The sequence below is a fragment of the Coenobita brevimanus genome, chromosome 26, assembly GCF_032717465.1.
Source record: "Coenobita brevimanus isolate Jiangsu-jjx chromosome 26, ASM3271746v2, whole genome shotgun sequence".
In the NCBI taxonomy this organism is placed as follows: domain Eukaryota; kingdom Metazoa; phylum Arthropoda; class Malacostraca; order Decapoda; family Coenobitidae; genus Coenobita; species Coenobita brevimanus.
The window spans coordinates 42,748,887-42,761,407 of NC_136979.1; positions in this window are offsets into that span (position 1 = coordinate 42,748,887).

Here is a 12,521-nt window from a genome sequence, read left to right on the forward strand (position 1 = left end):
AATATAACTAAAAACTGATTCCATTATTATCCTGACCCTGGACATACGCTAGGAGGCCTGTTCCCGAGGTCCAGCATCCCACTAACGACCTACCGACAAAGAGGTGTTTTTCTACAGCCCTCACGTGCCACCACTTAGGCACTAGTACACATAATCTCTTTTGTGATTAGCTAGGGATATGAAATTAAGATCTGGTGTATGCGGTGGGATTCTTTTGGATATATTTAGGGGACCATACTTTCAGCCCTCACATGTCACCCCTTGGGCTCTCATACCCACCATCCTTACTGTGATAATCTAGGGAATTCTTAAGATTATATTCATATATGTAAATATTCCCAATAACAACCAGGCACATACGACTCACTCTCAGCTTCCTATGACTCACTCTCAGGCTCCTATGACTCACTCTCAGGCTCCTATGACTCACTCTCAGGCTCCTATGACTCACTCTCAGGCTCCTATGACTCACTCTCAGCCTCCTATGACTCACTCTCTAGCTCCTATGACTCACTCTCAGCCTCCTATGACTCACTCTCTGGCTCCTATGACTCACTCTCAGGCTCCTATGACTCACTCTCAGGCTCCTATGACTCACTCTCTGGCTCCTATGACTCACTCTCAGGCTCCTATGACTCACTCTCAGGCTCCTATAACTCACTCTCTGGCTCCTATGACTCACTCTCTGGCTCCTATGACTCACTCTCTGGCTCCTATGACTCACTCTCTGGCTCCTATGACTCACTCTCATCTATGACTCACTCTCAGGCTCCTATGACTCACTCTCTGGCTCCTATGACTCACTCTCAGGCTCCTATGACTCAGGCTCCTATGACTCACTCTCAGGCTCCTATGACTCCCTCTCTGGCTCCTATGACTCACTCTCTGGCTCCTATGACTCACTCTCTGGCTCCTATGACTCACTCTCAGCCTCCTATGACTCACTCTCTGGCTCCTATGACTCACTCTCTGGCTCCTATGACTCACTCTCTGGCTCCTATGACTCAGGCTCCTATGACTCACTCTCTGGCTCCTATGACTCACTCTCAGGCTCCTATGACTCACTCTCAGGCTCCTATGACTCCCTCTCTGGCTCCCATGACTCCCTCTCTGGCTCCTATGACTCACTCTCTGGCTCCTATGACTCACTCTCACCTATGACTCACTCTCAGGCTCCTATGACTCACTCTCTGGCTCCTATGACTCACTCTCTGGCTCCTATGACTCACTCTCTGGCTCCTATGACTCACTCTCTGGCTCCTATGACTCACTCTCTGGCTCCTATGACTCACTCTCTGGCTCCTATGACTCACTCTCTGGCTCCTATGACTCACTCTCAGGCTCCTATGACTCACTCTCAGTTAAATAAAGTTGCCCTGCGTAAGGTGAGATAAAAAGGTACAGTAGAGTTATTCCCATCATGATAAGGCTGACCGCAGAAAAATACAAATATATATAGATATGAATACAAGGAGTTCAAAAGCTGGAGTACAAATAGAACACGAATACAAAGGAATTCAAAGGAATACAAGCAGAAGCAAAGGTCAAAGCTCCAATATTCCCAGACTGGACGCTAGGGAGTTGAGAGAGAGAGAGAGAGAGAGAGAGAGAGAGAGAGAGAGAGAGAGAGAGAGAGAGAGAGAGAGAGAGAGAGAGAGAGAGAGAGAGAGAGAGAGAGAGAGAGAGAGAGAGAGGTGGAGAGAAAAAATCATATACCTTGGAGAACTGTTGGCAAAAAATCGACAACCCTAAAAACGCAGTGGGTAGTGTGTGTGTAGAGAGAGGCGGTGACAGTTGGAGAGAGAGAGAGAGAGAGAGAGAGAGAGAGAGAGAGAGAGAGAGAGAGAGAGAGAGAGAGAGAGAGAGAGAGAGAGAGAGAGAGAGTCAAAGGAGGAAATTAAAATGAGAAAAAAGGAGGGGAGAATGAAAGAAGAAGAGAGAATGGAAAGAATGAGGGAGAATGAGATACAGAGGTGAAGGGAGAAAGACGGTGAGGAGAGAAAAAGAGGAGAGGAAAAGAGAGGGAAGAAGACGAAAAGAATGATGAGGTGAAGGAAGAAGAAGAAATGGCAAAGACAGAAGAGGGTGAAAGAGGGAGGGAGGAGGAGAAGGAAGAAGGAGAGAAGAGGAAAGTAACGAGAAAAGGAACAAGGAAGTGAAGGAAGTGGGAGGGAGGAGGAAAGAACTGGGAGGGAGGCAAGAGGAAAGGATTGAGGGAGGGAGGGTGAGAAGGCAGGAGGGAAGAGAGAAGATAGGAAGGAAGAGAGGGGAAAGGGAGCAGTAAGGAAGCAGTGTAAGAGGGAAGGTGCAATAAACAGAAAAGAGAGAGAGACAGAGACAGACAGACACAGGAGGAAGGGGAGGAGAGAAAAATGACAATGAGATACACCAGGAAGAAGAAATGGTAGAGAGAAAGAGAGAAGAGGAACACAGAGAATACAGACTGAAATAGGAAGGAGGGGGAAAGGGAAGAGGAAGAGAAATATATGAAGAGAGAGAGAGAGAGAGAGAGAGAGAGAGAGAGAGAGAGAGAGAGAGAGAGAGAGAGAGGAGAGGGGGAAGAGACTGGGAGAGAGGTGAAAAAAGTGAAGATATGTGGAAAACACCAAACAGGGAGAAAGGGGAAGGAAGCAAACAGCGAGAAATACGCATACAGGGAGCAAGAGGAATAGAGAAACAAGCGAAGAAAGGAAATGTACATGAAAAAATACACCAAAGAATGAGAAATAGACGGAAAATGTATAATAGTCACTTATTCGTATGAGTGAAATGTGGGGCGATGGAGCCGTAGAGTTTTTTTCCCCTCTAATTTCTTTTTGACCTCCGCCAAGGCTGTTTTCACTCCTGCCTGTTTGTTTGTTTGTTTTTTTGTGAGCTAGAGTACAGAAAAACTATTGGACGGATTTCCACGAAACTTGGTAGAAGAATGGGCCTTGGACCAGAAGAGACTCCATTAAATTTTGGTGCGGATCTGGATAAAGGTGCGGATCCAGGATTTTTTTTTTTTTTTCACTTTCTTTATCATTGCGAGATAGGGCGTTTTTCGACATTTTCGTAAATTTTTCAGTGAATATTGCGTGGATGTTAATGGCGGAGGTATGCGTTCCACTGAGTGCCATTCTAATTTTCTTTCTTTCTTTCTTTCTTTTTTTTTAATAGTCTGGGATACCTAAGTCAGAGGATATCAACCTGTTTTTCCGTCGTCGTTTATATCACTGAGGCTGTTGGTACGATTAATATATCATCATCATCATTATCATCGCTATTCATCACTGTCTTAAGTATTATAATCATATGTATTAAAAGCACAGTATTACGGTCACCACTAACATCATCCTCATCACCACCACTATCATCATCATCATAAAAATATGTCTGCAGTTACAATCACCTCCACAATCATTACCATCATCACTATCACTGTCATCATGATCATTACCATTGTCCCCATCGCTATCAACAAAACCAGCCTCACCACAACCATCACCACCATCACCACTATAACCTAATTTCCAAGTATTTCCACGTATGTGCGCTCCAGAAACAGAGACCCAAGAACAAGGTCCAAAAATAACAACAAACACCCTCCAGAGTGCCCCCATAAAAAATGAGAGAAAACGGAAAAAATGGGTGGTAGGAATAAAGTCAGATGGGGAACTGAAAAAGAGATCTGAGTGACGGGGTTGAGGGGTAGGGAAGAGAGTGGGGTGGTGGTGGGCAGGAAGGGAGCGGGTGGGAATAGGGAGAAAGATGATGGGTAGCAAGTGGGGGAAAGGAGGGAGGAGGTGGGAGAAGAGAGAGAGGAAGAAGGAGGAGGTGGAGGAAGGGAGAGAGGAGGAGGGAGAAGATCAGGGGGTGAAGGCAGAGTGGGAGGGGATGAGAGTAGGGAAGAAGGGGGTTGGGACTGCTAAAAGGGGAATGAAAGACTGTGAGGGAGAGGAAGAGAAGGCCGTGGGGAATGGGATGTGGGTGCAGACAAAGGGGGTGAGGACAGGGAGGCAAGGGCTGAAGTATAGTGGGAAGGGGAAGGGGAGGGATAGGAGATCGGAAAAAAGGGGGAAGCTGGGTTAGGGTAGGTTGGGAGGGGGTAGGGAGGGAGGGAATAGGAGGGGTAGAGTGAGGGAAATAGGGTGGGGATAGGCAGGGAATAGAGAGAGGAAGGGATGGGATAGGGGGTAGGGGAAGCACAAGTTGTTAAGGGGTGGCCTTATGGTTGGCTATGTGGGTGGGTAGAGAGGGAGGTAGGGAAGGGATAGGAAAAGGTAGGGCGGTAGGGAGGGGATATGAAGGAGTAAAGGGAGGAAGGGGTGGGATGGGGATAGGGAGGAGAGAAAAGGCTGGCCGGGCGCACTGAAGAGGACTTATAGCCTAAGAAAATTTGCAACTAATTGGATTAAAGAGAGAAAGATTGGTGACTGACTCGCCCGTTTGATAGAGAGAGAGGAAGGAGAGAAGATAGAGAGGAGAGAGAAGACAAGGGTTGGTGAGAGAGTGAGAGACTAACAGAGTATGGGGGTTGGTGTGAGTGAGTGGTTAAGGGGACGTGTGAGTGAGCGAGTGAGTGAAAGAATGAGAATGAATGAGGGAGTTAGACAGACGGGAAGCAGTGCGATTGGGTGAAAGTGAGTGAGTATGACGGTGTGAGAGAGTTGTAGAGGCGAGAAGTGTGAGTGAGTGAGTCCGGATGAGCGGGTAAGTGAGTGGGTGCCTGACGGTGCGTGCAAGAGAGGGAATGTAAGTGAGGAGGCTGAGTTCCTGGGTGAGAGTAAATGTGAGTGTGTGAGTGAGTGGGTTAGTGAGAGCGTGTGTGAGAAAGTGAATTGACGTAAGTGGTAGATGTGTGTGTGTGTGTGTGTGTGTGTGTGTGTGTGTGTGTGTGTGTGTGTGTGTGTGTGTGTGTGTGTGTGTGTGTGTGTGTGTGTGTGTGTGTGTGTGTGTGTGTGTGTGTGTTAGAGAGAGAGAGAGAGAGAGAGAGAGAGAGAGAGAGAGAGAGAGAGGTCAGGTAACTGGAAACTTCACACCAATTCCTGTCTCTATCCCACTATTTTTACCCCTGGATTTATTTTTCGAGTTTTCCTGTATTTTGTTTTGGCCCATTTCTTCGCTTTTCCATGACGATTAGTAATAATAATAATAATAATGATAATAATAATAATAATAATAAACAGTAGAATTCTGAAATTGCTGAAGCAATAATCAAAGAACTCCAGATCCCAGATGAAAATACTTTTATCACTGTAGTTCTAATATTACGGGACTCTTGGTATGACTAAAAAAAAATTTACGAATTTCGACCTGTGATCATGGTCATTCATAGTATGCAAAGCATGTTCACTCATGACCAACTACATTTCCACCGAGTTTGGTCAAAATCGGCCAAATACTTTCCGATATAGTACTTTCAGGCATGAGGCGGCCATTCTGCCTTTCCTTAATATCTATCAGTATTTGTTGGCTCTCAATATCAATACTCAGGTGCACTAGTACATGTTGACCACCTAATGGAACATTTGCAACGCAATCGATTCAGTAGGTTTTGCAGCGGAGGAGTGCAAAAAAAAAAAAAGATAGAGGGCGCTAATGTGGCACTATTATAGTGCCAGGGAATAAAATTTGCCAAAAGAAGCCAGGAACCATGATACATCGAACTCTGAAAATTTCAAGTCTTAATCTCGAACGGTCTTGGAATGCCAGCCTTCTACATCTTTGAAGAAAAAAATGTCTACAATATCAACAGGAATTCCACAGAATGTGGAGTTCTTAATAATAATAATAATAATAATAATAATAATAATAATAATAGTATTAGTAGTAGAAGTAGTAGTAGTAGTAGTAAAAATGGTAGTAGGTATAGTAGTAGCAGAAGTTATAACAACAACAACTACAATAATAATCTATCTACCTATCTATTGCCAGACGCCTTAATCCCTTATATGGGGTGGCCACAAACAAATCGCCTCCACGTCACCCTGTCCCCCGCCATTTCACTGCCCTGCTCCCAATTCACACACCCCTCTCTCATATACCTCTCCACTCCATCCCTCCATCTCATCCTTGGCCTTCCTCTCCCTCTCTCCCCCTCCACCTCACTCACATACACTCTCCTCGTCAGTCTCTCACTCTCCGTTCTCTCCACATGGCCAAACCACCTCAATGTGTTTCTCCTAACGCTTCCTATCACATCCACATCCACATCACAACGCTCCTTTGTCAGTCTGTCTCTCCATGTGACTCCACAGGCTCCTCTCAAATAACTCATTTCCATTGCTCTCACTCTTGACTTGTGTCCCTCCAACAACGTCCAAGCTTCACTTCCATACGTTAGAGTTGGTATCACAACACTGTCATGTAATAACTTTTTCACTTCCATGCTCACTTCCCTGTTTTTTATCACTGTCTTCAAGAAACCAGCAACATTTCTTCCTTGTTGTACCCTTTCAAGCACTTCACCCTCCAAACTTCCATCTCTACTCATCACACTACCCAAGTACTTAAACGTACTTACATTTTCCATTTCCTCATCATCAAACCCCACTGTACATTCACTGACTTCACCTTTCTCGAAGACCATCACTTTACTCTTCCCTACATTCACCTTTAGATTCCGTTTCTTACACACTCTCCCAAACTCATCCACCAAGCCTTGCAGCTTCCCTTCGTCTTCACTTAACAACACATATATCATCTGCAAACAACAGTACAGGGAGTTTCCAAACATTGCCCTCTCTCATTAGGGCCACTCCAACACCCATTGCCCTGCCTTGTATCTCCTTTATAACCCCATCCATATAATATACGGTAATAATAATAATAATAATAATAATAATAATAATAATAATAATAAATAATAATAATAATAATAATAATAATAATAATAATAATATTATTATTATTATTTTGTTATTATCATTGCTACAATAACGACAACAACAACTATTAGTACTACTACTACTACCACTACTACATTTTAAAATCTTCAAATATTCTTAATTTCTGTTATTGTTTAATAGATATAGTCGGTGATTTGCCCTCTTCGATATCATTACAATCACCATTACTAATTTTTACCATTAGTGTTGGTTAACGTAAATAATTACAATGATATTATCAGTATTACAACAGTTATTGTTATTTACGTTATTCTCTTGTTAATAAGTATTCTCTCTCTCTCTCTCTCTCTCTCTCTCTCTCTCTCTCTCTCTCTCTCTCTCTCTCTCTTTCAGCCGACTCTGCGTAAGCTTGGTTAAAGCTGAAGGAAGAGGGAGATAGGAAATGGGGGAGGGAGGGAGGGAGAGATAGAGGGAAACAGAGAGAGAGAGAGAGAGAGAGAGAGAGAGAGAGAGAGAGAGAGAGAGAGAGAGAGAGAGAGGACAAGACGAAGGAAGGAAATGAGAGAGAGAGAGAGAGAGAGAGGGAGAGGAGAGGAGAGGAGAGGAGGAGGAGAGGAGAGGAGGAGGAGGAGGAGGAGGAGGAGGAGGAGAGGAAATGGAAGAGGGAGGGGAAGGAATTTCGGAAGAGAGAGAAATAAAAGAACGAGGCAAGTTTGTGGGCGAAACAGGTGTGTCTGTGAGGTAGGGGGGCCTTCTTGCTTTACCGTCCTTACCTTCAACTTGTAGTATTAGATATCATAGTGAGATTTTTCCCTGTAACAAGCAGCCTCGAAAGGACCATTAAGTATGTTGCTGTATGCTTTCCTTTGTATCTTTGTAAGTGCAGGAGAGGCAGGTGTGTGGGCGAGGCAGGTGTGTGAATGAAGCAGGTTGTGGGAGTGAGGCAGGTGTGTGGGGTATGGCAGGTGTGTGTGAAACAGGTGTGGGGGTGAGGCATGTGTATGGGTAAGGCAGGTGTGTACGTAAAGCAGGTGTGAGGGGGTGAGGCAGTGTGAGAGTGAGGCAGGTGTGTGGATGAGGCAATTGTGAGAAGTGAGGCAGCTGTGTGAGTGAGACAGGTGTGGGAATGAGGCAGTTTTAGAAGTGAGACACATGTGGGGGCAGGCTGGGAAGAATGGAGGCAATATTGTTGAGAGTAATGTGTTTTTCTTCTTAAACACACACACACACACACACACACACACACACACACACACACACTCAAAAGCAATAATTGGTATCCCCCCTTGAGGCTAGTCACTTGGTGTTAGGTAAGGGCAGGTAATGGAACAGACCAGAGAGACATGAGTGCCAGAACTACCCAGCTACAGCTTGCTTTCACCACCAATACATGGCTCTCTCTATCACACGCCAGGCCAAGGAATACAGTCACGAGGAAGTCCGATCATTCGTTAACTTTCGATGTAAATAACCGCGCCGCCATTTCACCAAAACACAGTCACTTACTAGAAAATGGACGAGAAAATGAACATGGACAGATCTTTCAGAGCAGACTATTTATTTCCTTTTATTTAGGCAATACCGCCCATTATGCTTTACAGTATATATACCGTATATATATAATAGTAATTTGCTTCGTATATGCCATTTCCTTATTCATGTTTATCATAATGTAAGGATACATAGGCCACACAGATCTTAAGAGCACTGTTAAAATTATGTCACTAGAAGAAAGTTATTTTAGGTAGCGATAACACTATATCTCAGAAAATATGGGTAGGAGCGCGCGCACGCGCACGCACACACACACACACACACACACACACACACACACACACACACACACCTAGGCACGCAGAGAGAGAGAGAGAGAGAGAGAGAGTGCTTTCACAGTAAACAGAAGGGAATGGTGTAATGTGTAGTTCAGGTAATCCGTGCTTATCCTGTTGAGTTCCAATTAATGGTTCTTAAAAACCCCGCCTCCTACCAAAAAAGGGGGATCGGTTATCAGAATGGTATATTACTGGTCTGGTGTGATGGTGGTGTCGAGGGCAAGGCTTGGACACAACTTCGAGTGGGAGATGTTGCGCACTTTTTCCCTTCCTCAGCAATGCCCAATGACCTCTGATGTCCAGTTTAATTCCCACTCAACTATCGGCAAACACTCCACCGAATCACTGGCCAAGAATCGTTTTGCTGCGGCCACAACTATTTTCAAGGGGCCTTACTATTCTCACAGCGACCGCGAGATTTATTCCGGCCATGGTTATATCGAAGCGTTTTTATCCAATTACATCCATTCTTGGTCGAGGCGTCGAGAAGCTGCCCATGACGAAACCTACGATTTTTCCGACCAATATCTTAAAGCTCAGTGTCACAACGCAGTATCAATTCTGACCTTACTGGGTGACCTGGAGAATTGACCTATTGTGCTAAAACTTCATAAATCTTGTCATGAGCTGTCTGCAAACTCTTCCACCAAAACTGGTTTAAAACAGGAGAAAGACGGATGAACTATTCTCAGGGGCCGGAACTAATCTCACGGCGGCCGTAAGATTAGTTCAGGTCTAGAGATACTGAAGAGTTTTTATCCAAATGTAAAAAGATTTTGGTAGAGGTGTTGAGAGCTGGCCTGTGACAAAACCCAGTATTTCAAAACTACATTTTGAGATCAGAGTCACAACACAGGCACAAATTTGATCTTATCCTGGAATCTAGACGCTTGACCTATTGTGCTAAAAAGTATGACAGTTTGTTATCAGTGGTCCGCCAACACATCGCCCATATTTAGCTAAATCGGAGAAAAACTATTCGTTTTGGTAAGGCCGGAACTAATCTCACGGGGCAGGAACTATTCTCAATGTGGCCGTGAGACAGCAAACTGTTTTTGAATTGAACCAGACCTGATCCAGATGCTGAGGGGCGGCTCATGACAAAGACTGCTATGCTTCTGAATGATACCTTAACGATCAATGTCACAACGCATGATCAACCTGACCTTACTCTCAAGCCCGTACGTTTGACCTGCTGTGCTCAAATCAGGCAACTTTCGACAAGAGGGGGGGAGGGGGTCTGTCAATCCTTCAATTAAATTTGGTTTAATTCAGAGTAAAAGTATTTGCTTTGACACAGGCGAAACTATACTCACAGTGGCGGTGAGATTAGTTCCGGCCTTGAGATATTCGCTCTCTCTCTCTCTCTCTCTCTCTCCTTCAACACGTAACCAATTTCTTCTTAATACTTTAAGTCCTCTTTCCCTCGTTCTCCTTAATTCACCCTCTCCCAACAACATTCTCTCTCTCTCTCTCTCTCTCTCTCTCTCTCTCTCTCTCTCTCACTTACCTACCTACCTTAGTTCCTATCCATTTCTCTAATTATACCCCTACACTACCTACCATCTTACCTACCTACAGTATAGTACGTACCTATTTAATCTACCTACCTACTTATCTACCCATCTACTTACCCACCAACTTATCTATTTCCTACATTCTATCAACCTACCCACTTACCTATCCACCTACTGACCTACCTACCTACCTACTGTACCTACCTACCTTCTTCCCTCTTTACAAGCCAACCTACTTACCTTTCATCTCACCTGTCCTTTATAATTAAGTAGCTCCTCTCTCTCTCTCTCTCTCTCTCTCTTCCTTCACCTATCTTTACTAACCCCCTTCTCTCCTCCACTATTCCTTACCTTCACAGCGTCATTTATCTTCCCTTTCCATTTCTCTCTCACGATATTCCAATAAGACTCTCTCCCTCTCCCTTGCCCCCACCTTCCCTCCATTCCTCCCTTCTTCAGTCCCTTCCTCTCTCCTTGCTTTCTCTCCTCTCTCCCTTTTTTCCTTCCAGCTTCTCTCCTTCGTTCATGTCTTCCCTCCTCTCTCCCTTTTTTTTTCTCACCACTTTTTTTTTTCATCACTCCCTCCCTCTCTCTCTCTCTCTCTTTCCTTCCTTCCTCCACATCAACCATTCTTCCTCTCCCTCTCTCTCAATCTCTATTTCTCCTTCCTTCCTACCTCTTTTTTCTTCTTTTTACTTTTCTTCCAACTCTTCTTCCACAAATCCCTCTTCCCTCTTCTTCCACTATTTCTCTTCTTTAATATTCTCTCTCTCTCTCTCTCTCTCTCTCTCTCTCTCTCTCTCCCCTCTGTGTAAAATCCGTCTCGTTAGGTATCAAGGAGATTAAGGGGATGGGTGTGTACTCTAATTCAGGCAGACAGGCACAAGACGGAGCTGTGTACGGGTGAGGCAGGGGTGAGGCAGGATGAGGCAAAGTGAGGCAGGAGTGAGGCAAGGGCGAGGCAGATTATTTTTGTGGCACAGAGGGTAGAACAGAAGGAAAATAGCAGGAAGGTGAGAGAGAGAGAGAGAGAGAGAGAGAGAGAGAGAGAGAGAGAGAGAGAGAGAGAGAGAGAGAGAGAGAGAGAGAGAGAGAGAGTTTTGCAAGAGACGGGCCTATGAGAGGGAAAGCATGAGGTTGGTAGGTAGATAGGCAAGTAGGCAGACAGGCAGGCAGGTAGACAGGCAGGTAGGTAGACAGGTAGGTAGGTAGGTAGGTAGGTAGGTAAGCAGAAGACTCATCTGTTTATGGATGAGGCTGGGAGTGAGGAAGGCAAGGTAATGGAGGATTAGGAGAAAGAAAGATGGATCAGGGACGATGATTAGGGAGGGAAAAAAAACACGGGAGAGGTAGTGGGGAGGAAGAGAAAATGGGAGTTTTGTCTGAGGTAGAAACATAAAGAAGATAAGCAAGAGACAGAGAAGAAGAGGTAGTAAAGAGGAAGAGGGAAGTATTGCTTAGTGTGAGGTGGAATGAAGGGGAAGAGAGAGAGAGAGAGAGAGAGAGAGAGAGAGAGAGAGATTCCGGTCCCTTAGAAGTGTTATGATACACTCGTAAATAACAACCTGACAATTTACTTTTTAAATACAGAAGATAAGACAGTATTAAGACAACACTCTCTCCCAATCTCCACACCCTCTCACAATCGGCTGTACAGGAAAAAGGGAGAAGCAACATCAAGCAGGACTGACGTACCTTAAAGGGAGGATCTGTATTACAAACAAAGCGACTGTTCCTTAGCTATTACAAAACACACACACACACACACACACACACACACACACACACACACACACACACACACACACACACACACACACACACACAGCGATTCACCCCACACACCTCCACACATACATACATACACACCAAGAGGAAAATAAATGGGAAAAGAGAGCAAGTGTGAGAGGGAAGGCGGGATGTGTAAGATAGCAGTGTGAGTGTGGTAGGCAGGAGGACAGCCAGTGATGGTGTCTGGGAGATAGGCGGAGAGGGAGGCAGGAGGCAGGCAGGGAAAGAAGCGAGGAGGTAGGCGGGAATGTAGGCAGGGAGGAAGCCAAACAGGTAGACAGGTAGGTAGCAAGGTAGACAGGTAGGTGGGCAAGTGGCCTAGCAGGGAGGGAGAGAAAAAGACAGGTGAGAGAGACAAGAGAAGGAGAGAGAAAAATTTAGTGAGAGGTATGTAGACAGAAACAGGTAAGCAGAAGAAAATGAGAAAATAAAGAGAAAGGCAGGGAAGCACGTATGTGGGTGTGAGATAAGGAGGGAGGAAGAGAGTGTGGGTGTGTGAGAAAGTGTGGGAGAAAACAGAGAAAGAATGATAGAAGCATGCTGAGGAAAGA